This window comes from Ananas comosus, linkage group 21 (genome assembly GCF_001540865.1).
Source record: "Ananas comosus cultivar F153 linkage group 21, ASM154086v1, whole genome shotgun sequence".
NCBI classification, from domain to species: Eukaryota; Viridiplantae; Streptophyta; class Magnoliopsida; order Poales; family Bromeliaceae; genus Ananas; species Ananas comosus.
In genome coordinates this window covers 655248-678260 of record NC_033641.1, presented here as the reverse complement: position 1 = coordinate 678260, position 23013 = coordinate 655248, and the positions used below count along the sequence as shown (strand labels likewise).

The following is a 23013-nucleotide window of genomic DNA, read 5'->3' as shown; positions in this document are numbered from 1 at the left end:
GTAGACTTAGTGGGTGATCGATGTTGTTTTGGGCGGTACCCACTGAGGACTACTTGTTTTTACAGTAGTTCTCACTCCCAGTTGTTACCTATGTTTTTGCAGAGCCACAGGTTCCGGCTGCTGCACCGTCTGCGGATCAGGATCAAGGCAAGGACGTCGCGAGTTAGAGCCCTACCCGACGTGCTGAGCTAGAGGTGCCCTACTGCAGGTAGATGTTTTGTTTCGAGTTTATGTACATAGTTGACTTAACTCGCCAGTGCGAGTAGCTCTGTATTTTGGATCTGAACTATGTATATGAAACTCTGTTTGTTTAGCTTCTATTTTCTCTAGCAGCTCTTTACTACTGTTCGTAGTAGTGTTTGACTTACAGGTACAGCTGTCGCTTCGTATACAGAGGAAATTTCTTTGTATACGGCGGATTTGTCGGCGTGCCCGGGGAACGTGTAATCCGGGGCGTGACAAATACGGTGAAAGACAACTTGCCATTGAAAATTTGATAATGATAACGTTTAGATGTATTAATTGAAAGTTTGATAAAGGGAATGAAAAGGGTCAAATGATAGTGAGGGTGAAGAACAACTTGCCGGGTGGTAAAAAATAGTGAGAATTCATATAAGTTAATAGATAATTTCTAACTCGAGCTTTACAATTAACTTGTTACAATCAAATTCTACAATTGTCACGCCCCGGATGTCTCGTTCCCCGGACACGCCGACAAATCCGCCGTATACAAGAAATTTTCCTTGTATACGAAGCGTCAAAAGTACCTGTAGATAAGCAATACTACAAACAGTAGCATAGAGCTGCTAAATAAACAAAAGCTAAACCAACTGAGCTTCATATACATAGTTCAGAAACCAAAATACAGCATTACTCGCACTGGCGAGTTAAGTACTATGTACATAAGCTCGAAGTAAAACAACTACCTGCGATAGGGTGCCTCTAGCTCTGTCAGTCGGGTAGGGCTCTAGCTCGCGACGCCCTTGCCTCGATCCTGATCCGCGGAAGGCGTAGCAGCCGAAACCTTTGGCTCTGCGAAAACATAGGTAACAACTGGGCGTGAGAACTACCGTAAAAACAAGTAGTCCTCAGTAGGTACCGCCCAAAACAACATCGGTCCACCCACTAAGTCTACAGAAGGGAGCAAGAGTAGTCAGAAAAGCAGAAAAATAACTCTACCGCTACCGATCAGTACACTATTATGCTCTACACTAACCAACTGTAGGAAATGTCAACTCAGACCCAATCCAATCGGGACTGTAAGCATACCCGTCCCCGGGACTGTGAATACACCCGTCCCTGCCCCGTTGCGACTATCAGGCTCCATCCACACTAACTGGTCCGTGGAGAGCAAGTCCAACTGGCATGAGTGACACCAACGCGAAAGCACAAAGCCTGACTCCGGAGTGGCACTTGTGGGAGCTACCCAACCGAGTATGCAGCGTATCTCTGTCGAGCTCAAACAGGCTCTGAAAAACCAAAGTCAAGAAATCGACTCTAACTGGTCTAACAACCAACAAGTAACGTGCCCTTGGCACAATCCGTCGCCAAAAAGGCGATACGGGTCCACCGTCAACCTCAACGGCACCCTACTATCCGGAACAGCCTGAACGACCCTGTAAAATTCCCTCGGCGAAACAGCACGAGTGTAGATATACTCTAAACTACCTGAAGTACTCGTCTCGAAAATACCGCGACAGTACAATTTAATAACGACTCCTAAAGCTAAATCATGCAGTTTAATCAAGTGATAGGTCCAAATCGCAGGTTTTCTCCTAATTCAATTTTCAAGTCCAACGTGTATAACCTATTCAATTTATTACCACATGCTCCAAATTCAGATATGAAATCTACCATTTAAATCATGAATTTGAGTTAGAACAGATTATCCAAAAATCGAAACTACACATGTCGACGAATGTGAACTTAGGAGTAAAACCGATGTAACCCACCTCAAGAAGCTAGCTCCTAGCAGCACGGAACCCCCTCGGCTGCGACACCAACTGCTGGATCGACCAAAAATGCCCGAGTCTCGAAATCAAGCGAACTCCAAGCTAAAAACACCAAAATTCCTCAATTCAGTCCAAAATCCACAGCAGCAGAGAAGAAAGGGATTTCGACCTAGCTAACCTTCACCAAAATTCGCAAGTAAGGGCTTCGTGGATTCCTCTCGAAGTCCCGAATCCAACGAACCAAGCCTCGTCGAAATCCGATGCTCCTACGTCGAGAACGAGCTGAAATACTAACAGTCGACGGTGGATTTCAGCAAACAACATCTTTCCGAGTTGAAGTAGTAAGAACTTGCCCAAAATCTAAGGAAAGGCTGAATTACTCACCTCGACAGCGATTAGCACCGGTGCGACGTCAAGAACGGCGAAGTTGCACGCTCGCTCGGTCTCCTCGCGATGCCCCGGCGTCAAATACGTGCTCGAACAATCCCGCGGCGCGACGTCGACGACGAAACTCCAACCAAGCTCTCCTCCTTGCTCACAACCGGGACTAGAGAGAGAGAAGGAACACTAAACCCTTCTCTCAACTCCTCTCCTCTATATATAGGTTGAGGGAAAAAGGGGTGACACAAACGAGGGAGAGAAATTACTCAAATAGCCCTCTACCTACCCCTTTGTACCGGTACACGGGCTCCTGTACCGGTACAAGAGCCAACCCGAGAGCAGTTGAGCCATTGCGCGATGGTTGTACCGGTACAGCCACGCTGGTTGTACCGGTACAGCAAGCAGAGAATGCTGCTGTTTTGCAGAATTCTTCGAGATAAACTGCCCTCGTGTTGCATGGAGTCCGTTTTGCGTCTATTTGACGCCAACGCGACTCGGACTTGTCCCGACACTCTCCAAAGCTGTCGACAAGCCTCCACAGTCAAACACCAGGGATCTCACATCCTCCCCCACTACAAAAGGTTTCGTCCGCAAAACTGAAACATATCTCTGCTCAGGCATCAAACAGGTAGGGGTAAGCTTCTCTCATCACTGTCTCAGGCTCCCAAGTCGCCTCCCGCTCATCGTGATGGCTCCACTGCACTTTCACATACGGGATGACCCGGTTGCGCAATTCTTTCGTCTCTCGAGCAAGAATCCGCAACGGTCGCTCCTCGTATCTCAGATCCTCGCTAATCTCGAGTGGAGCGAAGTCAATCACGTGAGAGGGGTCGAAAACGTATCTCCTCAGCGCTGAGACGTGGAAAACATCATGGATGCCAGCAAGTCGCGGGGGTAGAGCTACCCTATAAGCCACCGGTCCGATACGCTCCAATACCTCGAAAGGGCCAACAAATCGTTGACTAAGCTTTCCACGTACTCCAAAACGGCGTATCCCTCTGGACGGCGAGACTTTGAGAAAAACATGATCTCCAACCTGAAACTCTAAGTCTCGTCTCCTGGTATCGGCGTAGCTCCTCTGTCGGCTCTGTGCTGTCAAAAGGTGTCGTCGAACGACTCTCACCTTCTCCTCAGCTTCAAGTAAAATCTCCGGTCCAAGTGTCCTCCGCTCACCCACATCACTCCAAAACAGAGGGGATCGACATCTGCGTTCATACAACGCCTCAAACGGAGCCATCTGAATGCTTGTTTGATAGCTGTTGTTGTACGCAAACTCAACCAGTCTCACATGTCGATACCACCCTCCTCCAAAATCCAGGACGCATGCTCTCAGCATGTCCTCTAGAATCTGTATGGTCCGCTCTGACTGACCATCTGTCTGTGGGTGGAACGCCGTGCTAAAATGCAGCTGTGTACCCAAGGCTGTCTGCAAACTCCTCCAGAAATGTGATACAAACCTCGGGTCTCTGTCTGATATAATCGACACTGGCACGCCGTGCAGCCTAACGATCTCATCTAAGTATAGCTGCGCGAGTCTCTCTCTGGACCAAGTAGTCTGAACCGGTAGGAAGTGAGCAGACTTAGTCAGTCTGTCCACTATCACCCCAATCGCGTAGTAGCCACCCTGCGCTCTAGGCAATCCAACGACAAAATCCATAGTGATGTACTCCCACTTCCACTCGGGCACTGGTAGACTTTGAAGCTTGCCAGCAGGCATCTGATGCTCGGCCTTTACCTGTTGGCAAGTCAAACACTGAGCCACATATCTGCCAATGTCCCTCTTCATTCCAGGCCACCAGAACCGTGCCTTAAGATCCTTATACATCTTGGTTCCCCCAGGGTGAACCGTATAAGGAAAACAATGAGCCTCTCTCAGAATGTCCGCTCGAATCTCAGGATCCACAGGCACACACAGTCGGTCCCTGTACCTAAGTACTCCCACACTGTCCAAAGCAAATCTCTCAGCCTGCCCCCTGTCTAGCTGCTCTCTAATCCTCAACAAATACGGATCTCCACTCTGTTTCTCGCGGATCCTATCCAACAGAGTGGGCTGCAACACAAGAAATGTCAGCCTCGCCGTAGACCCAGGGGGTACTATATCGAGTCCCAACCGCTGTAGCTCCTCGAGTAGGGGTCTCTGCTCAGTAATCCTTAAACTCAGGCTCTGCACTGATTTCCTGCTCAACGCATCTGCCACCACATTCGCCCTACCGGGATGATACTGAATACTAATGTCATAGTCCTTCAGTAACTCCAACCATTGGCGCTGCCTCAGGTTCAGCTCCCTATGTGTGAACAGATACTTGAGACTTTTATGATCAGTGAAGATCTCGCAATGCTCACCGTACAAGTAATGCCGCCAGAGCTTCAAAGCAAAAACCACTGCGGCAAGCTCCAAGTCATGTGTAGGGTAATTCTTCTCATAATCTTTTAATTGCCGTGAAGCATAAGCAATCACCCTACCATGCTGCATCAGCACGCAACCAAGTCCACTGTGCGATGCATCACTGTAGATTACAAATCCTTCGCCCATAACAGGAAGGGCAAGGATAGGAGCCGACGTCAACCTCAGTCTCAACTAGTCAAAGCTCCTCTGACAGTCGTCGCTCCAGACAAAACGAATCCCCTTCCGTGTCAAGCATGTGAGGGGTGTGGAAAGCTTCGCAAAGCCTTCCACGAACCGACGGTAATATCCTGCCAGTCCCAGGAAGCTCCGTACCTCAGTAACCGTCGTCGGTCTAGGCCAATCTCGAATTGCCTCAATCTTCTTCGGGTCCACTGCTACGCCTTCGGCTGAAATCACGTGGCCCAAGAAAGCGACCTACCGTAGCCAGAACTCGAACTTCTTCAACTTGGCATATAGCTTCTTCTCTCGCAGAAGCTGTAGCACAATCCTCAAGTGCTCCTCATGCTCAGCATCACACCGGGAGTATATCAAGATATCGTCTATGAAAACTACCACAAATCTATCTAAGAACGGCTTGAACACTCTGTTCATCAAATCCATAAATGCGGCAGGGGCATTCGTCAATCCAAAAGGCATCACCGTGAACTCATAATGCCCGTACCGAGTCCGAAAAGCCGTCTTAGGAACATCCTCGGCTCTCACCCTCAACTGGTGGTAACCTGACTGAAGATCAATCTTCGAGAAAACATAAGATCCATGCAGCTGATCAAACAAATCATCAATGCGCGGCAAGGGATATTTATTCTTGATGGTCACCTTATTCAGCTCCCGATAATCCACACATAACCTGAACGAACCATCCTTCTTCTTTACAAATAACACCGGCGCTCCCCAAGGTGACACACTGGGCCTCACGAACCCTCTATCCATCAAATTCTGAAGCTGTGCCTTTAGCTCTCTCAGCTCTGCCGGCGCCATCCGATAAGGTACCTTTGAGATTGGTGCAGTTCCAGGAACTACATCAATCACAAACTCAATCTCCCTCTCCGGCGGCAATGTCGTCAACTCAGGGAGAAACACATCCGGAAACTCGCGGACGACAGGAATATCCTCGAGTCCCGGCGCCACCGTAGGTACCTCCACAACTGTCGCTAAGAAAGCAATACACCCGCTACTCAGCATCTGTCGAGCCCTCGCCGAAGATATCCAGGTGGCAAACAGCGTGCTCCTGCAGCCTCTGAAAGTAAACTCCTCCTGACCTGGCTAGCGGAACATCACCGTCCTCGCTCCACAGTCGATGGTAGCATAGTACCGTGCCAGCCAATCCATACCGAGCACAACGTCGAAGTCCTGCAGCTGCCCTAGCACCAACAGGTCTGCAGGCATAACCTACGAATCCAACTGCACCGGACATGACCAACAACACTCTGCAACCTGTAAAACATGGTCCGGGATCTGCACCTCTCGTGCCTGTGACAATGCCCCTAACTCTAGACCATGCAACAATGCAAATGCTCGGCTAACAAAAGAATGCGAGGCTCCAGTATCAAAAAGAGTACGAGTACGAATGCCAGAAATCAAAGTGATACCTGCCACCACTCGGTCGGCTGCTGTAGAGTCCTCCACCTGAGCTGCATAGACTCTGCCACTCGGAGCCTGCTGTCGCCGCTCATCCTGTCGCGGCATGGACGACCTATCCTCCTGGCGGTAACTCGGTGCTGCTCTGTAAGTCTGCTGAGGTGCTGGTGGAGCTGAAGCTGACGATGGTGCTGGAGATGCTGCTCGGGGACAAGCTGCCCTCATGTGTCCCGGCTGACCACACCCGTAGCACCGGCCCTCCCTCTGCTCACACTGTCTGGGCCAGTGTGGTCCTCCGCAGATCACACACTGCGGCGCCCTCTCTGGCTGTCCCTTCTGACGAGAGTCCCTGGATCGCTGACGCCCCGAGAACCCACGACCCTGTGAACGCGATCATGGAGGCCTCGGTGGACGCCTGCTACTCGACTGACCTCCGTCGTCTGGAGCTGGGCGCTTCCTGTCCTGACTCTGTCCCGGCCCCTGAGTCCTCTCCCTCAGCGACACCTCTCCTCTCTCCTCCCATAATGCCTGCTCAATGGACGCATCCAAAGTCCTCGACCTCTGCGCCCTAACGAACCTGAAAAGGTCGGGTCTCAAACCCTGCTCAAACAAGTAGACCCTATGTGCCTCGTCTCTGGCCACGAACGGAACACAGTTCAGGAGCCTAGTAAACTCCCGAACGTACTCCTGAACTGTCCGCTCACCCTGCTGGATCCTCTTCAAGTCCTTCTCGATCTTCTGTTTCATGCTGTTGGGGAAATACATCCCATACAACATTCCATATAACTCATCCCACCTTAGCTGCGCCGCCACCAGTCCCTGGTCTCACCTCGCTCTCCGCCACCAATCACGTGCATCACCTGACAAACAGTGTACTCCCAGTGGTACCTGCTCCCCCTCTGGAACGAACAGATCCTCAAATAACCTCTCCATCGCACTGACCCATCCCTCAACAACCCAGGCCTCAGTGCCGCTACCATCGAAGATCGGTGGGTCAAATCGCCGAAAACGAGCTAACCTCTCCGTCCACCGCTCCTGCTCGACCTCAGTCAACGGTACTGGCCCCCTAACCGGCGCAACTGGCGCTACTGGAACTGCTGCCGACGGAGGAATTGCTGCCGCTGGTATGGTCACTGGAGTAGCCGGTGGTAGAATAGTCTGCTCTGGTACACTCGGTGCTGAACTCGGTGACTGAGATATCCTCTCACACAACCTCTGCAACAACCCCCCCTGCTGCCTCGTCACCTCAGTCAGGGCAACCAGCTGTGCACTCAGATCCGGGGGTGCGCTAGCCTCAGGTCGCGCACTCGGCTCCACAACAGGGGGTGCACTCGCCTCCGGTCTGTCACCCTGCTCCTGTCGAGTACTCTGCTCCATCTGCTAAGGTCTCTCAGGGGATCCCGCACGATCCCGCGCCAACTGGGCACGCTCTCGCAACGACGGTCGACCTCGACGACGATACATAGCTAAAATGAACAAATCGGGGTCAGATACAACACAACACTCTCGACCCAATCAACGAAAGTCTGGAAGGCGGTCCCTGTTTTCCTCCAAAATTATGTCGTCTGCAGCCAACATAATTTCTCAGGCCAAAACAGGAACTCCTTCAGTCACTCACTCCACTCTAGGAGGAGTTAGAACCAATAATCAATAACTTTCGCAATTAAATTACGCCTCTCGCGTCTTGCTTTCTAAGGTTTGCCAACTTAGGGTTTCCTAGGTCCCAACGACCTATAGCAAAGCTCTGATACCAACTTAATCTGTCACGCCCCGGATGTCTCGTTCCCCGGGCACGCCGATAAATCCGCCGTATACAAGAAATTTTCCTTGTATACGAAGCGTCAAAAGTACCTGTAGATAAGCAATACTACAAACAGTAGCATATAGCTGCTAAATAAACAAAAGCTAAACCAACTGAGCTTCATATACATAGTTCAGAAACCAAAATACAGCATTACTCGCACTGGCGAGTTAAGTACTATATACATAAGCTCGAAGTAAAACAACTACCTGCGGTAGGGTGCCTCTAGCTCTGTCAGTCGGGTAGGGCTCTAGCTCGCGACGCCTTTGCCTCGATCCTGATCCGCGGAAGGCGCAGCAGCCGAAACCTGTGGCTCTGCGAAAACATAGGTAACAACTGGGCGTGAGAACTACCGTAAAAACAAGTAGTCCTCAGTGGGTACCGCCCAAAACAATATCGGTCCACCCACTAAGTCTACAGAAGGGAGCAAGAGTAGTCAGAAAAGCAGGAAAATAACTCTACCGCTACCGATCAGTACACTATCATGCTCTACACTAACCAACTGTAGGAAATGTCAACTCGAACCCAATCCAATCGGGACTGTAAGCATACCCGTCTCCGGGACTGTGAATACACCCGTCCCTACTCCGTTGCGACTATCAGGCTCCATCCACACTAACTGGTCCGTGGAGAGCAAGTCCAACTGGCATGAGCGACACCAACGCGAAAGCATAAAGCCTGACTCCGGAGTGGTACTCGTGGGAGCTACCCAACCGAGTATGCAGCGTATCTCTGTCGAGCTCAAACAGGCTCTGAAAAACCAAAGTCAAGAAATCGACTCTAACTGGTCTAACAACCAACAAGTAACGTGAACTTGGCACAATCCGTCGCCAAAAAGGCGATACGGGTCCACCGTCAACCTCAACGGCACCCTACTATCCGGAACAGCCTGAACGACCCTATAAAATCCCCTCGGTGAAACAGCACGAGTGTAGATATACTCTAAACTACCTGAAGTATTCGTCTCGAAAATACTGCGACAGTACAATTTAATAACGGCTCCTAGAGCTAAATCAGGCAGTTTAATCAAGTGACATGTCCAAATCGCAGGTTTTCTCCTAATTCAATTTCAAGTCCAACATGTATAACCTATTCAATTTATTACCACATGCTCCAAATTTAGATATGAAATCTACCATTTAAATCATGAATTTGAGTTAGAACAGATTATCCAAAAATCGAAACTACACATGTCGACGAATGTGAACTTAGGAGTAAAACCGATGTAACCCATCTCAAGAAGCTAGCTCCTGGCAGCACGGAACCCCCCCGGCTGCGACACCAACTGCTGGATCGACCAAAAATGCCCGAGTCTCAAAATCGAGCGAACTCCAAGCTAAAAACACCAAAATTCCTCAATTCAGTCCAAAATCCACAGCAGCAGAGAAGAAAGGGATTTCGACCTAGCTAACCTTCACCAAAATTCGCAAGTAAGGGCTTTGTGGATTCCTCTCGAAGTCCCGAATCCAACGAACCAAGCCTCGTCGAAATCCGATGCTCCTACGTCGAGAACGAGCTGAAATACTAACAGTCGACGGTGGATTTCAGCAAACAACATCTTTCCGAGTTGAAGTAGTAAGAACTTGCCCAAAATCCAAGGAAAGGCTGAATTACTCACCTCGACAGCGATTAGCACCGGTGCGACGTCAAGAACGGCGAAGTTGCACGCTCGCCCGGTCTCCTCGCGATGCCCCGGCGTCAAATACGTGCTCGAACGATCCCGCGGCGCGACGTCGACGACGAAACTCCAACCAAGCTCTCCTCCTTGCTCACAACCGGGACTAGAGAGAGAGAAGGAACACTAAACCCTTCTCTCAACTCCTCTACTCTGTATATAGGTTGAGGGAAAAAGGGGTGACACAAACGAGGGAGAGAAATTACTCAAATAGCCCTCTACCTACCCCATTGTACCGGTACACGGGCTCCTGTACCGGTACAAGAGCCAACCCGAGAGCAGTTGAGCCATTGCGCGATGGTTGTACCGGTACAGCCACGCTGGTTGTACCGGTACAGCAAGCAGAGAATGCTGCTGTTTTGCAGAATTCTTTGAGATAAGCTGCCATCGCGTCGCACGGAGTCCGTTTTGCGTCTATTTGACGCCAACGCGACTCGGACTTGTCCCGACACTCTCCAGAGCTATCGACAAGCCTCCACAGTTAAACACCAGAAATCTCACAACAATCTAATTTAATTAACTAAATAATGTTGCATCACTGTAATATCTTAATTATTGTCATATAATCAATCACAATACTAATATATTACTTTCACAGTAATTTAATAATAATTAATATTTAGTTAACTAAATTTAATTTCAGCTGAAAATGTAGAGCATTTGGGCTTTGAACTTTGAGACTTTGAATGACAACCATCAAATATTTTGCCACTGCGTTAGGGATGGTTGGTTAAATGGAAATAATCTTTTTTCTTAAAATTATAATATAAAAACTGCTGCACCTGCTGGCTATGGCCCGTGCTTAGTGGCGAGACCCTTTCTTTTATATAAATCTAAATTATTACATAACGACCAATGCCGTTAAATATTATCTTCGCCATTTAAACTTACTAAGAACCAAATTTCGCGATTTTGCAATATAATTTATCCAGCAACCATGCAGTATCAAATATACTTTATTTTAGATGTTAGCCATTAAAAGTTATTATTTTTGAAACTATTTGAGTACAACATAAATATTTTAAAAATTAGAAAATTTGTTTTTCTGCATCAAATTCAAATAATCTTCTATATTATATTTAATATTATTGCATATGGATTCAGATGTTTTATTGCTGAAAATGATACCAAAATAAATTGCCAGGTGTTTTGCTTTGTAATAAAAATTCAACATTCCCATCTCTCATGTGTTGAGGAAAGAATTTTATTTTATTTTATTTTTTTTCTTTTCCTTCTGTACAAACAAACTACCTGTCATTTTTGCGGGCTTTTTTATAAAATGACCCTCCAAAATTTTGAAATTTGGAAAATGACCCTATCAAAATTTTATTTGGAAAAATAACCCTCCTTTCATTACTTGGGTGCCACGTCAGAATTTTGCTATGAAAACGGTGAATGATTCACCGCTTTTATATATATATAATGATTCACCGCCTTCATAATATATATATAGAAACGGAGTGAACACAGATAAGACGGTGAATGATTCACTATCTTCACATATATATTATGAAGACGGTGAACCATTCACCGCCTTCATTATATATATGTGAAGGCGGTGAATCATTCACCGTCTTTATAGTAAAATTTCGACGTGGCGCCCACGTGGCGAAAGAAGGGTTAGTTTTTCAAATAAAATTTTGACGAAATTATTTTGTCAATTTTGAATTTTTAGAGGGTTATTTTATAAAAAAGCCCTTTTTTTGCTATGTCAACTCTTTTTGTCTTTTCAAGTATGTCAACTCTTTTTGTCCTTTCAAGTAATACATTTTTACTTTTTATATATTCAGGCTATTGTACTTTCATATATTTTTCACGAGTAAGCGCCTGTTTGGCCTAGCTTCTGAAAAAGTGATTTCTGAAAAAGTGATTTTGGTTTGGAGAAGTGATTTTGCTTAAAAGCTATAGAGCGTTTGGCGGAGTTTAGATAAAATTGATTTTTTCTAAAGTGATTTTAAAAAGCTGTTTAGCAAATTAAAAATTTTGAAAAGCTGTTTGAAAAGCTATTTAATTTTAAAAATATATTTAAATTTTAAACTTTAAATTTAAAATTTAAATTTTAATTTTAATTTTTACAATTAAAATTTAAAATATTAAATATTAAAAATTTTAAATATCATAAATTTAAAAATATAAAATTAAATTTGAAATATTAAATTATAAATTTAATATTTTGAATATTAAAATTAAAAATTAAAAATTGCAACTATTTAAACTGTAAAAATTAAAATTTAAATTTTAAATATAAAATTTTAATTTATAATTGAAGATTAAAATTAAAAAATTTTAATTTAAAAATTGGAAATTTTAATGAAAAGATTAAAATTTTAATTCAAATTAAAATTTTAATTTTACATTTAAATTTTAAATTCAAATTGTCAAATTGAAATTTAAAATTATGAAATTGAAATTTAAAATTTAGAAATTGGAATATTTAAAATTAAAATTTGATTTAAATTTGAATTTTGAAATGTTAAAAAATTTGAAATTTGAAATTAAAATTTGAAATTGAAAATTTGAAATTAAAATTGAAATTGAAATTGAAATTTAAAATTTAGAATCTGAAACGTTTGAAATTGGATGTTGAAATTTGAAATAAAATATTAAATTTTTAAAAATCTAAAATTGAGATTTGAAATTTAAATGTAAAATTAAAAATTTAAATCTATATTTCAAATTTTAAAATTTAAAGTTAAAATTTAAAATTTAAAATGAATCTGAAAATTAAAATTAAATTTATTAATTAAAAATAGAAATAAAAATAAAATTAAATTGATGATTTAAATCAAATCAGAATCAGTTTTCAAGAGCAAGCTTTTTTCTGCTTCTGATTCTGAGGCTTTTCAAATCAGTTTTCTGAATTCTAAATGGCAGAATAAGCTTTTAAAAGTAGTTGTCCAAACGCTCTTATTAGGAAATCACTTTCAGCCTTAAAAGTCGCTTTAAAAGCTAGGCAAAACACGACCCTAAGGCTAACTGTGCTTTCTGAAAAACGGAAGTGAACACAGTATAGAAAGGAGTGAACACAGATAAGTACAGGTGAATGATTCCACTATCTCAAACTATATATTATGAAGACGGTACCATTCCGCTCATTATATATATGTGAAGGCGGTGATATCACTTTATATGTAAAATTTCGAACTGTGCGCCAACGTGCGAAAGAGTTAGTTTTTCAAATAAAATTTGACGAATTATTTTGTCAATTTGAATTTTTAGAGGTTATTTTATAAAAAAGCCCTTTTTTGCTATTCAACTCTTTTTGTCTTTCAAATATGTCACATCTTTTTGTCCCTTCAAAGATACATTTTTACCTTATTTATATATGAGCTATTGTACTTTCAATATATTTTCACGAGTAAGCGCTGTTTGGCCTAGAATTTCTGAAAAGTGATTTCTGAAAAAGTGATTTGGTTTGGAGAAGTGTTTTGCTTAAAAGCTATAGAGCGTTTGCGGAGTTTAGAATAAATATGATTATTTTCTAAAGTGATTTTAAAAGCGTTTAGCAATTAAAAATTTTGAAAAGCTGTTTGAAAGCTATTTAATTTTAAAAATATATTTAAATTTTAAACTTTAAATTTAAAATTACATTTAAAATTTTAAAATTTAAAATTTAATTTATAAATTTATTAAATAATCATGAAATTTAAAATATAAAATTTAAATTTGAATATTTAAAATTAAAATTAAATTTTGAATATTTAAAATTAAAAATTAAATATGAATATTTAAAATTTAAAATTAAAATTTTAAATTTTAAAATTTAATTTAATATTTATAATTTGAAGATTAAATTTAAAATATTTTTAATTTTAAAATTTGAATTTATAATTGAAGATTAAAATTTTAATTCAAAATTTAAAAATTTTAAATTTTTACATTTATAAAATCTAAATTGTCAAATTTGAAATTAAAATTTAAAATTTGAAATTTAAATTTGAAATTGGAAATTTAAAATTTAAAATTTGAATTAAAATTAAATTTCTAAAATTAACATTTGAAATTAAAAATATTGAATTTGAAATTGAAATTTTAAAATCTGAAATTTGAAATTTGAAATTATAAAATTTTAAAATTGAAATTTGAAATTTGGATTTAGAAATTTGAAATAAAATTTTAAATTTAAATCTAAAATTGAGATTTGAAATTTAAAATTAAAATTAAAAATTTAAATCTATATTCAATTTAAAATTTAAAAGTTAAAATTAAAAAATTTAAAAATGAATCTGAAAATTAAAATTAAATTTAATTATTAAAACTAAATAAAAATAAATTTTGATGTTTAAATCCAAAATCAGAATCAGTTTTCGAAGCAGCTTTTTTCTGCTTCTGATTCTGAGGCCTTCAAAATCAGTTTTCTGATTCTAAAATGCCAGAATCAATATTTTAAAAGGAGTGCCAAACGCCTAATTGAGCCGAAAATCACTTTTCAGCCTAAATCGCTTTTAAAAGCGAGGCCAAACACCCCTAAAGGCTACTGTGCTTTGAAACTCGAGTGAATACAGATAATAGAAACGATAGTGAACCGATAAGCAACGTTAGAATGATTCATAATCATCAATATATATATATGAGATCGTCGACATTCACACGCACTTCTTATATATAATTGAAGCGTGATCATTCCCGATTTATGTAAAATTTCGACTGGGCTCACGTGGCGAAGAAGGGTTAGTTTTTTCTCAAAATAATTATTTGACAGAAAATTATTAATTGTCATTATTATGAATTTGAGAGGGTTATTTAAATAAAAAGCCTGTTTTTGCTAATGTAAACTCTTATATTGTCCTTCAAGGATATGTCAATCTTTTTGATCCTTTCAGGATAAATACGATTTTTACTTTAAATATTGAGGCATTGGTACTTTACACATATTTTTCACGAAGTAAAGCGCTAGTTTAGGCCTATATTTCTGAAAAAGTGATATTACGAAAAAGTGAATTTTGGTTTGGAGAGTTGATTTTGCCTTAACAGCTATAGGAGCGTTAATTGGACGGAGGTTTAGATAAAATTGATTTTTTCTTAAGATGATTTAAAAAGCTGTTTAGCAAATTATACAATTATTGAAAAGAGCTGTTTGAAAAACTATTTAAGTATTAAAAATATATTTAAATTTTCATGACATATTAACTTTTTAAAAATATAGAAATCTTAAAATTTAAATATTTAACAATTTAAAATATAAAACTTTAATTTAAAATATTTTAAATCACTCATAGATTTAAACATTAAAATTTAAATTTTTGAATATTTAAATATAAAATTTAAATTTTGAAATATTTAATTAAATTAAGATTTGAATATTTAAATTTAAGAATTAAATTTTAAATTTTAAATTATAAAATTTTATTTATAATTTGAGATTAAAAATTTAAAAATTTTTAATTTTAAAAATTTGAAATTATAATTTGCAGAATTAATTTAGTAGATCAACAATTTAAAAAATATTTAAATTTTTACATTATACAATTTAAAATCTACATGTCAAAATTTGAAAATAAAATTGAAATTTGAGAATTTAAAAATAATGAATTGGAATTTATACAAATTTAAAAATTTGAATTAAAAATTGAAATTTAATATTAAATATTTGAAAAATTTGAATTTAAAATTTGAAATTATGAAAATATTGAAAATTTACAAATCTGAACATTTGGAAATTTGTAAAAATTTAAAATTTTAAAAATACTGAATTTGAAATTTGGAATTTAGAATTTAAGAAATAAAATTTGTTAATCTTAAAATCTAAAATTTGAGATTGTAGAAATTTAAAATTAAAATTTAAAATTGTTAAATCTATATTTCAATTTTAAAATTTAAAGTTAAATTTAAAAATAAAATGAATCTGAAATTAAATTAAATTTAAATTATTAAAACTCAAATAAAAATAAAATTTTGAATGTTTAAATCCAAAATCAGATCAGTTTTCAGAAGCACTTTTTTTTCTGGGCTTTTAGATTCTGATGCATTCAAAAACAGATTTTCTGATCTAATAGCAGAATCAATTTTAAAAGTGAGCTTGCCAAACAGCTCTATTGAACCGAAAGATCACTTTATCAGCCTAAAAAGCAACGCAGTTTTTTTTTTTTATTTTTTTGTTTTTTATTTAAGCTAGGCCAAACACCCCCTAAGGATCAGAACTGATGCATTGAAAACGAGTGAAACACAGATATAAGAAACGGAGATGACCAGATAAGACGGTGAATGATTCACTATCTTCATATATATATATGAAAACGGTGAACATTCCCGGCTTCATTAATATAATATGGAAAAGATCGGTAAATCATTCACCGATCTTATTAAAGTACAATTTCGACGTGCGACTCACTGGTGAGCGAAGAAAAGGGAATTAGAGTTCTATCAAATAAAATTTTTTTTTTTTTTTTGACGAAATTATTTTGTCACAATTTTGAATTTGTAAGAGGGTTATTATTATCAAAAAAGCCCTTTTTTTGCATAATTCAACTCTTTTTCGCTTAATCAATATGATTCAAACTCTTTTTGTCTTTAGTCAACATTTTTACTTTTTATATACTTGAAGCTAATTGTTAATTTTTCTTTCATATTATTTTACACGATAAGCGCACCATGTTTGGCTAGTTTCTGAAAAGTGATTATCTGAAAAAAGTGAATTTTGTTTGGAGAAGTGATTTTGCTTTAAAGCGCTATACGAGGTTTGGCGGGCAGTTTTAGATAAAACTTGATTTTTTCTAAAGTGATTTTAAAAAGCTAGTTTAGACAAATTAAAAATTTTGAAAAGCTAGTTTGAGCTATTATAATTTGTTAAAAATTGATTTAAATTTTTATAAACTTTAAATATTTAAAATTTAAATTTAATTAAAAATTAAATTAAACTAAATTAAATTTAAATTTAAAAATATATCATGAAATTTAAAATATAAAATTTAAATTTTGAATATTCTAAATATAAAATTAAATTTTGAATTATTTAAAATTAATAAATTAAAATATTTGAATATTTAAAATTTAAAAATTCAAAAGTTTAAATTTTAAATTATAAAATTTTAAAATATTATAATTTTGAAATTAAAATAAAATTCTTACAATTTTAAAAACTTTGGGGCAAAAAAATTTTTTTTATAATTTGAAGAATTAAAATTTATAATCAAAATTTAAAATTGTTAAATATTTATACACAATTTAAAATTTTAAAATCTATTGTCAAAATTTGAAATATTAAAATTTGAAAATTTGAATTATACCTTGAAATTTGGAATTTAAAATGTAAAATTTGAATTTAAATTTGAAATTTGAAATGTAAAATTTGAATTTGAATTTCAAAATTGAAAAATTTGAAAATCAAACTTTTAAAAATCTGAAATTTGAAATGTTGAAATTAAAATTTAATCTGAATTTGAAAATTGGAATATGAAATTTGAATAAATTTTAAATTTTAAAATCTAAAATTTGAGGAATTGAATTATTAAATTAGAATTGAAAATTATTAAACTATATTTCAAATTTTAAATTAAAAGTTAAAATTTAAAAAAGTTAAAATGAATCTGAAATTAAGAAATTAATTTATATTTATTAAAACTAAAATAAAATAAAATTTTATGTTTAAATGCCAAAATCAGATCAATTTTCTAAGAACAGCTTTTTTCTCTTATACTTCTGAGGTTCAAATCAAGTTTTCTGATTTACTATAATGGCAGCAATAGAAATTTTAAAAGTGAGTTTGGCCAAACGCTCTATAGATCCGAAAAATCAACTTTTCAGGCCTAAATGCGCTATTTAAAAGCTAGCAAACACCCTAAGGCTACTGTGCTTACCTGAAAAGACAGAAGCCTTCGTGCTATATCTTTCCGATCAAGTTTTATATATGCGACATTTCAATCGTGATGGACTCCGTTAAACTTGATCTAGAGTATTTGAAGTATCTAGAAAATAAATTATGCGATTTTTCGATATTATTTGCCTAGTGAACGAAGGGATCAAAATCAACGGCTGAAAATAAAAATCTTACAAAACGTGATAATATGATAGTAAAATTTTAAACCAAAGATATTGATCTTGTTTTATATAGTATAAAGAATTTTCTATCAAAATTTTACGTGATTTGAATATTTCTACACCGTTAAACTTGCAAATGGCTTGTTACGGCCATTAAAATTATTGATTTTGAGCCCCTTCGATCACTAGGCAAATGATATTGAAAAATCATAAAATTTATTTTCTAGCTGCTTCAAATACTCTAGATCAAGTTTAACGGAGCCGATCGACGATTCGAAAGTCGCAACATCGAAAACGACCTAAAAACACGGAAGGCTCCGTACTTCCAAAAGCATAGTAGCCTCACTCTATTTTTCACATTAATATGCAAGAGCCATTATACTGCTAGAACAGTTAGTAGGTATATCTTATTCAAGATTATTTGATTCGATCTAATTACAAATACAGTATAGGTAAAGATCCATGATGTTAAAAATATAACAATTATAATTTCATGCACCTTGTTTAATTGGATATAGTAAAAAATATTACAGTTATAAATACTTTGTTTAGTTGCATACAGTTGAAAAGTGCATTTACAAATTTTTACTATTTCATATATTAGGTGGTAATATTACCCTCTCTGGAGGAAAGAAAAACAAATTTTATTATAGTCATCAAATAATTTTTTAAGTAAACAAAATTAAGCTTAAATCCTTACGCAAAATTATGATAGAAAGTATGGTTACAAAAAAAAATAAAATAAAATAATAGGTGTTAATAGTTTTCATAACGAAAGGTATTTGTCAATAATTTAAAACATGGGCATGGTTGATCGTGACTAGGTTAAATAAAATGGTTTGGTACAACCCTTTGAATCGAATTTGTCAAAAAATAGTTTTGAACTGTTCGAACCGTCGGATCAACCATTGAACTAGTGAACCGATCCAGTTTGATTCAAACAACATGAATTTTCTTTTATCAAAGTCATATTAAAAATCTGACAGACTTAAAATCAATTTAACTAGTTTTATTTTCTATTAGCATAGATTAATTTTATAGTAAATAAAATTTAAAAACTTATTTATTTAGGAAATTAAAAATTGACCTTAATCTTATTTTGTATTTTTTTTTAACAATACAAACTTTAATTTTATGTCACTTTCAACTACAGATGTATATTATAAGCAAGGACAAATCTGTGCCATCAAAAAAAGATTATTTTATATTCTCTGCTTCAATACTAGAATCCTTACAAATACATAATTTGACAGTTCTTTAAGGTGTACGTGGCAATTTTTCAAGCTTCCACGTCTATCTGCACTTTTTTACTTTCAAATGGAGGATCTTAGTCTAAATGGAGGATCTTGGTCAAGATATAGTTCCTTCCCAAGGTTGTCCTTCCCAAGATATAGTTCCTTCTCAAGGTTGTCCTTCCCAAGGTTTGACGAGGAAATTTTCAAAGTTGCATCAATATCCCCTTTTCTCTCTTTCCAAACAGCAAAATAAAAATTCTTACAAATACATAATTTGACAGTTCTTTAAGGTGTACGTGGCAATTTTTCAAGCTTCCACGTCTATCTGCACTTTTTTACTTTCAAATGGAGGATCTTAGTCTAAATGGAGGATCTTGGTCAAGATATAGTTCCTTCCCAAGGTTGTCCTTCCCAAGATATAGTTCCTTCTCAAGGTTGTCCTTCCCAAGGTTTGACGAGGAAATTTTCAAAGTTGCATCAATATCCCCTTTTCTCTCTTTCCAAACAGCAAAATAAAAATTCTTACAAATACATAATTTGACAGTTCTTTAAGGTGTACGTGGCAATTTTTCATGCTTCCACGTCTATCTGCACTTTTTTACTTTCAAATGGAGGATCTTAGTCTAAATGGAGGATCTTGGTCAAGATATAGTTCCTTCCCAAGGTTGTCCTTCCCAAGATATAGTTTCTTCTCAAGGTTGTCCTTCCCAAGGTTTGACGAAGAAATTTTCAAAGTTGCATCAATATCCCCTTCTCTCTCTTTCCAAACAGCAAAATAAAAATAATATATATATATAAAGAAAGAGAGAATGAAAGGGAGAGAGATCCAAGATCTCTTTTAACAAAGAGAAAAAAAGAGAGGTAAAGAAAGAGGGGTCATCCACATTTTCGATTTGCAAAACAAAATTTTAAAAAAAAACAGAGCAAAAAAAAGAGCAAAAGAAGGTAGAAGAAAGAACGTTAAAAATAAATAGAGGGGATCAAACAGAGAATCGGCGAACAACGCTGCAGGAGGAGAGTTAAAAATAAATAGGGAGGATCGCACAGAGAATCGGCCAACAACGCTGCAGGAGGGGAGGTCTTCCATACTGCAAGGGAGGATCGTACAGAGAATCGGCGAACAATGCTGCAGGAGGGGAGGTCTTCCATATCGCACACAATCCACAGTTGTTTGCTTACTTTAAAAAAAAAAAATGAGATAGAGAATAAAGAGAACGTACAAGAAAGGTAGAGGGTACCAGAGAAACAAAGTAGATAAGGATTAAACAAAAAAAAGAAGAATATATATAAAAACTAAAATAAAAAAACAGAAAGAAGAAGAACTGCGCTCCTCCTCCTCCCTTCCCTGTCCGTTGATGTACTCGCTGCATCCACCGCGTCCGCCGCCACGTCTACCAAACCCGTCGTTGCCCATCGCCGTCACTGCCCGAGGCCCCGTCCACCGCGTCTGCCGCCGCCGCTGCCGCGTCTACCGTCAACGACGCCCAACACCACCCGTTGCCGCATCCACCACGTCCGCTGCCGCGTCCACCGTCGACGACGCCCAACGCCGCCCGGAGTCAGCCCAACCCGGCGCTGTCCGCTGCCGTACCCGCCGACGTCGCCCACGCGTGCTGAAGCCGCCGTCGGCACAAGCATCTGTCGGCATCGTTGGCGCTAACCATTAATCCCAAAGCTCGAGCTGTTAGAATACGCAACCAATTCACTTAAAGCGTACAGAAACAGCACCACGGATCTCGATTGTGACTCGGCCACCTGGCTCACGCCACTTCGACATGACTCGGCCAACCCAGCTCAGCCAATTCGAACATGACTTGGCCCACATGACCTCCCGCCACAGGCAGGATGTTGACCATTTAAGCCAACAATCCCCCCTCAGCACACTGCCACATTTGCAGCATGCAAGAATCGAACCGTACCTCTGGCTCTGATACCACTTGTCGGATCGTTGGCGCTAACCATTAATCCCAAAAGCTCGAGCTGTTAGAAATACGCAAGCCAATTCACTTAAAGCGTACAGAAACAGCGCCCGGGTCTCGATTGTGACTCGGCCCCACCTGGCCTCACGCACTTTCGAACATGACTCGGCCCAACCCAGCCTCACGCCATTTCGAACATGACCTCGCCCACATGCCTCCGCCACAGGAGGATGCTGCCTATTTAAGCCAACAACATCCATCGGCAAGTTGCCGACGCCGCCCGAGCAGCATCCGCTGCATCGCCGCCCGAGCTACTAAGCCGAGCCACGCCAATCGACGCCGCCGCGTGCACCATCAACACCATCTGCCTGTTGCCATTACCCTGAAGCCGGAGTCGTAACCTCTCAAGGATTGGTTGCTTCGGGAGCAAGAAAAGACATTAAAGAAAAGGGATGGGAGTGTTGTTTCTTTGCTTACTCTAAAGTTACCCTATAAATTTTTTCATGACATTTTGAGTTAGATTAAAAAATGATGAGACTTACCTATTTGTTAAAGAGGAAAAGAGAGAGGAGTCATCCATATCTTTTTTTGCAAAACAAAAAAAAAGAAAAAAAGCAAAGAGAAGGTAGAAGAAAAAAGAGAAAATAAATAAATAAATAGTATATATATATATATATATATATATATATATATATATATATATATATATATATATATATATGGAAATAAAACTCTTCTTTTCTGTTCACTGCGTTTTCATCTTACAAAAAATAAATTTATTAAAAAAATGAATCTTTTCACCTTTTTAAGAGAAAATTATCTCTTTGCATTTTTTCTTTCCCATCAAATTTTTTTTATTTTTTTATCTTCCCAAAATATAATATATTAAAAATAATTTTTTACCTTTTCAAGAGATAATCAAAGCTTCAAAAGCTAAGCTTCTATCTCCATTCCTTAGTTTTGATCTCATATAATTTGAAGTTGGTTTTCATGAACAAAGAGTAATGTTTTGAGTTTTGAATTTTGAGTTAGCAACTATTTTAATATGGAGAAGTTAACATTTTTTTTTATTATATTTTATTTTTTAAAAATAAATTTTAAATTTAAAGTAATTATATATTAATTATTTAAAGTTTTATTTATCCGCAGCGAAGCGCGGTTTTACTGGTAAGAATAAAGGGTTATTACACGGTAGTCAACTTTGCAGCAATTTTTACTTGAGTCCCCAACCTTTTCTCTTTGCAATTGAGTACCTAAAACTTGTGATTTTATTAGAATTACGTCCCAACTCTTAAAAAAATTATTAAAATTAACGGAAATAGCCACGTCACCGCCTATTTGGCACCTTTTGCATGTTAATTTAGGTTCCTAAACTTTGCACGTTTTTCATTTTAGTCCCTAAAAATAAAATTCAAAATTTTAAATTTAAATTCAAAAATAATATTAAAATTAAAATTTTAAACTAACGAGAAATTAGAATTTTAAATTTGAATTTAAAGTTGAGTTAAAATTTTGAATTGAAATTCAAATTTTAAATTTAAAATTTTAATTGAATCTAAATTTTGAATTAAAACTTAAAATTTTGATTTTGATTTTGATTTTGATTTTGATATTTCAATTTACATTTAAACTGAAAGTTTTGAAACCGAAATTTAAATTTAAAATTTGAATTTAAATTTAAAATCATTTTCAAAATTTTGATTTTAAATTTTAAATTTGAATTCAAAATTTAAATTTGAATTTAAGATTTGATTTCAATTCTAAATTTGAATTTAAACTTCGAATTCAAATTCACATTTTGAATTTGAAATTTCAAATCGAAGTTTGAAATTAAATTAGAATTTAGAATTCCAAATGTGAATTTGAATTTAAAATTAAATACAAAATCGGAATTTGAATTCCAATTTAAATTTGAATCCAAAATCAAAATTTAAAATTTAAAATTTAAATCTTAAATTATTTTTTTTTGAATTTATAAATTTAATAGGTTACACCATTGGTTCTCAACCTTTGCACCGTTTTTTAATTTGGTCTCCAATCTTTTTTTTTTTTTTTGCAATCTGCTAACACGACGCCTCCGTGGCGCTG

At 37.3% G+C, this 23013-nt stretch overlaps 1 protein-coding gene and 1 long non-coding RNA gene across 2 annotated transcripts in view; one reads left to right on the top strand and one right to left on the bottom strand.

Moving 5' to 3' along the window:
- The window catches only part of LOC109726185, a 2412-nt gene extending 2203 nt beyond the window's left edge, over nt 1–209 (top strand). The window contains exon 3 of the long non-coding RNA XR_002220435.1: nt 103–209. This is a non-coding gene — a long non-coding RNA (uncharacterized LOC109726185). The remainder of the gene's footprint in view (nt 1–102) is intronic.
- The window catches only part of LOC109726183 (bidirectional sugar transporter SWEET14-like), a 94454-nt gene that overhangs the window by 62183 nt on the left and 9258 nt on the right, over nt 1–23013 (bottom strand). The window lies entirely within an intron of this gene.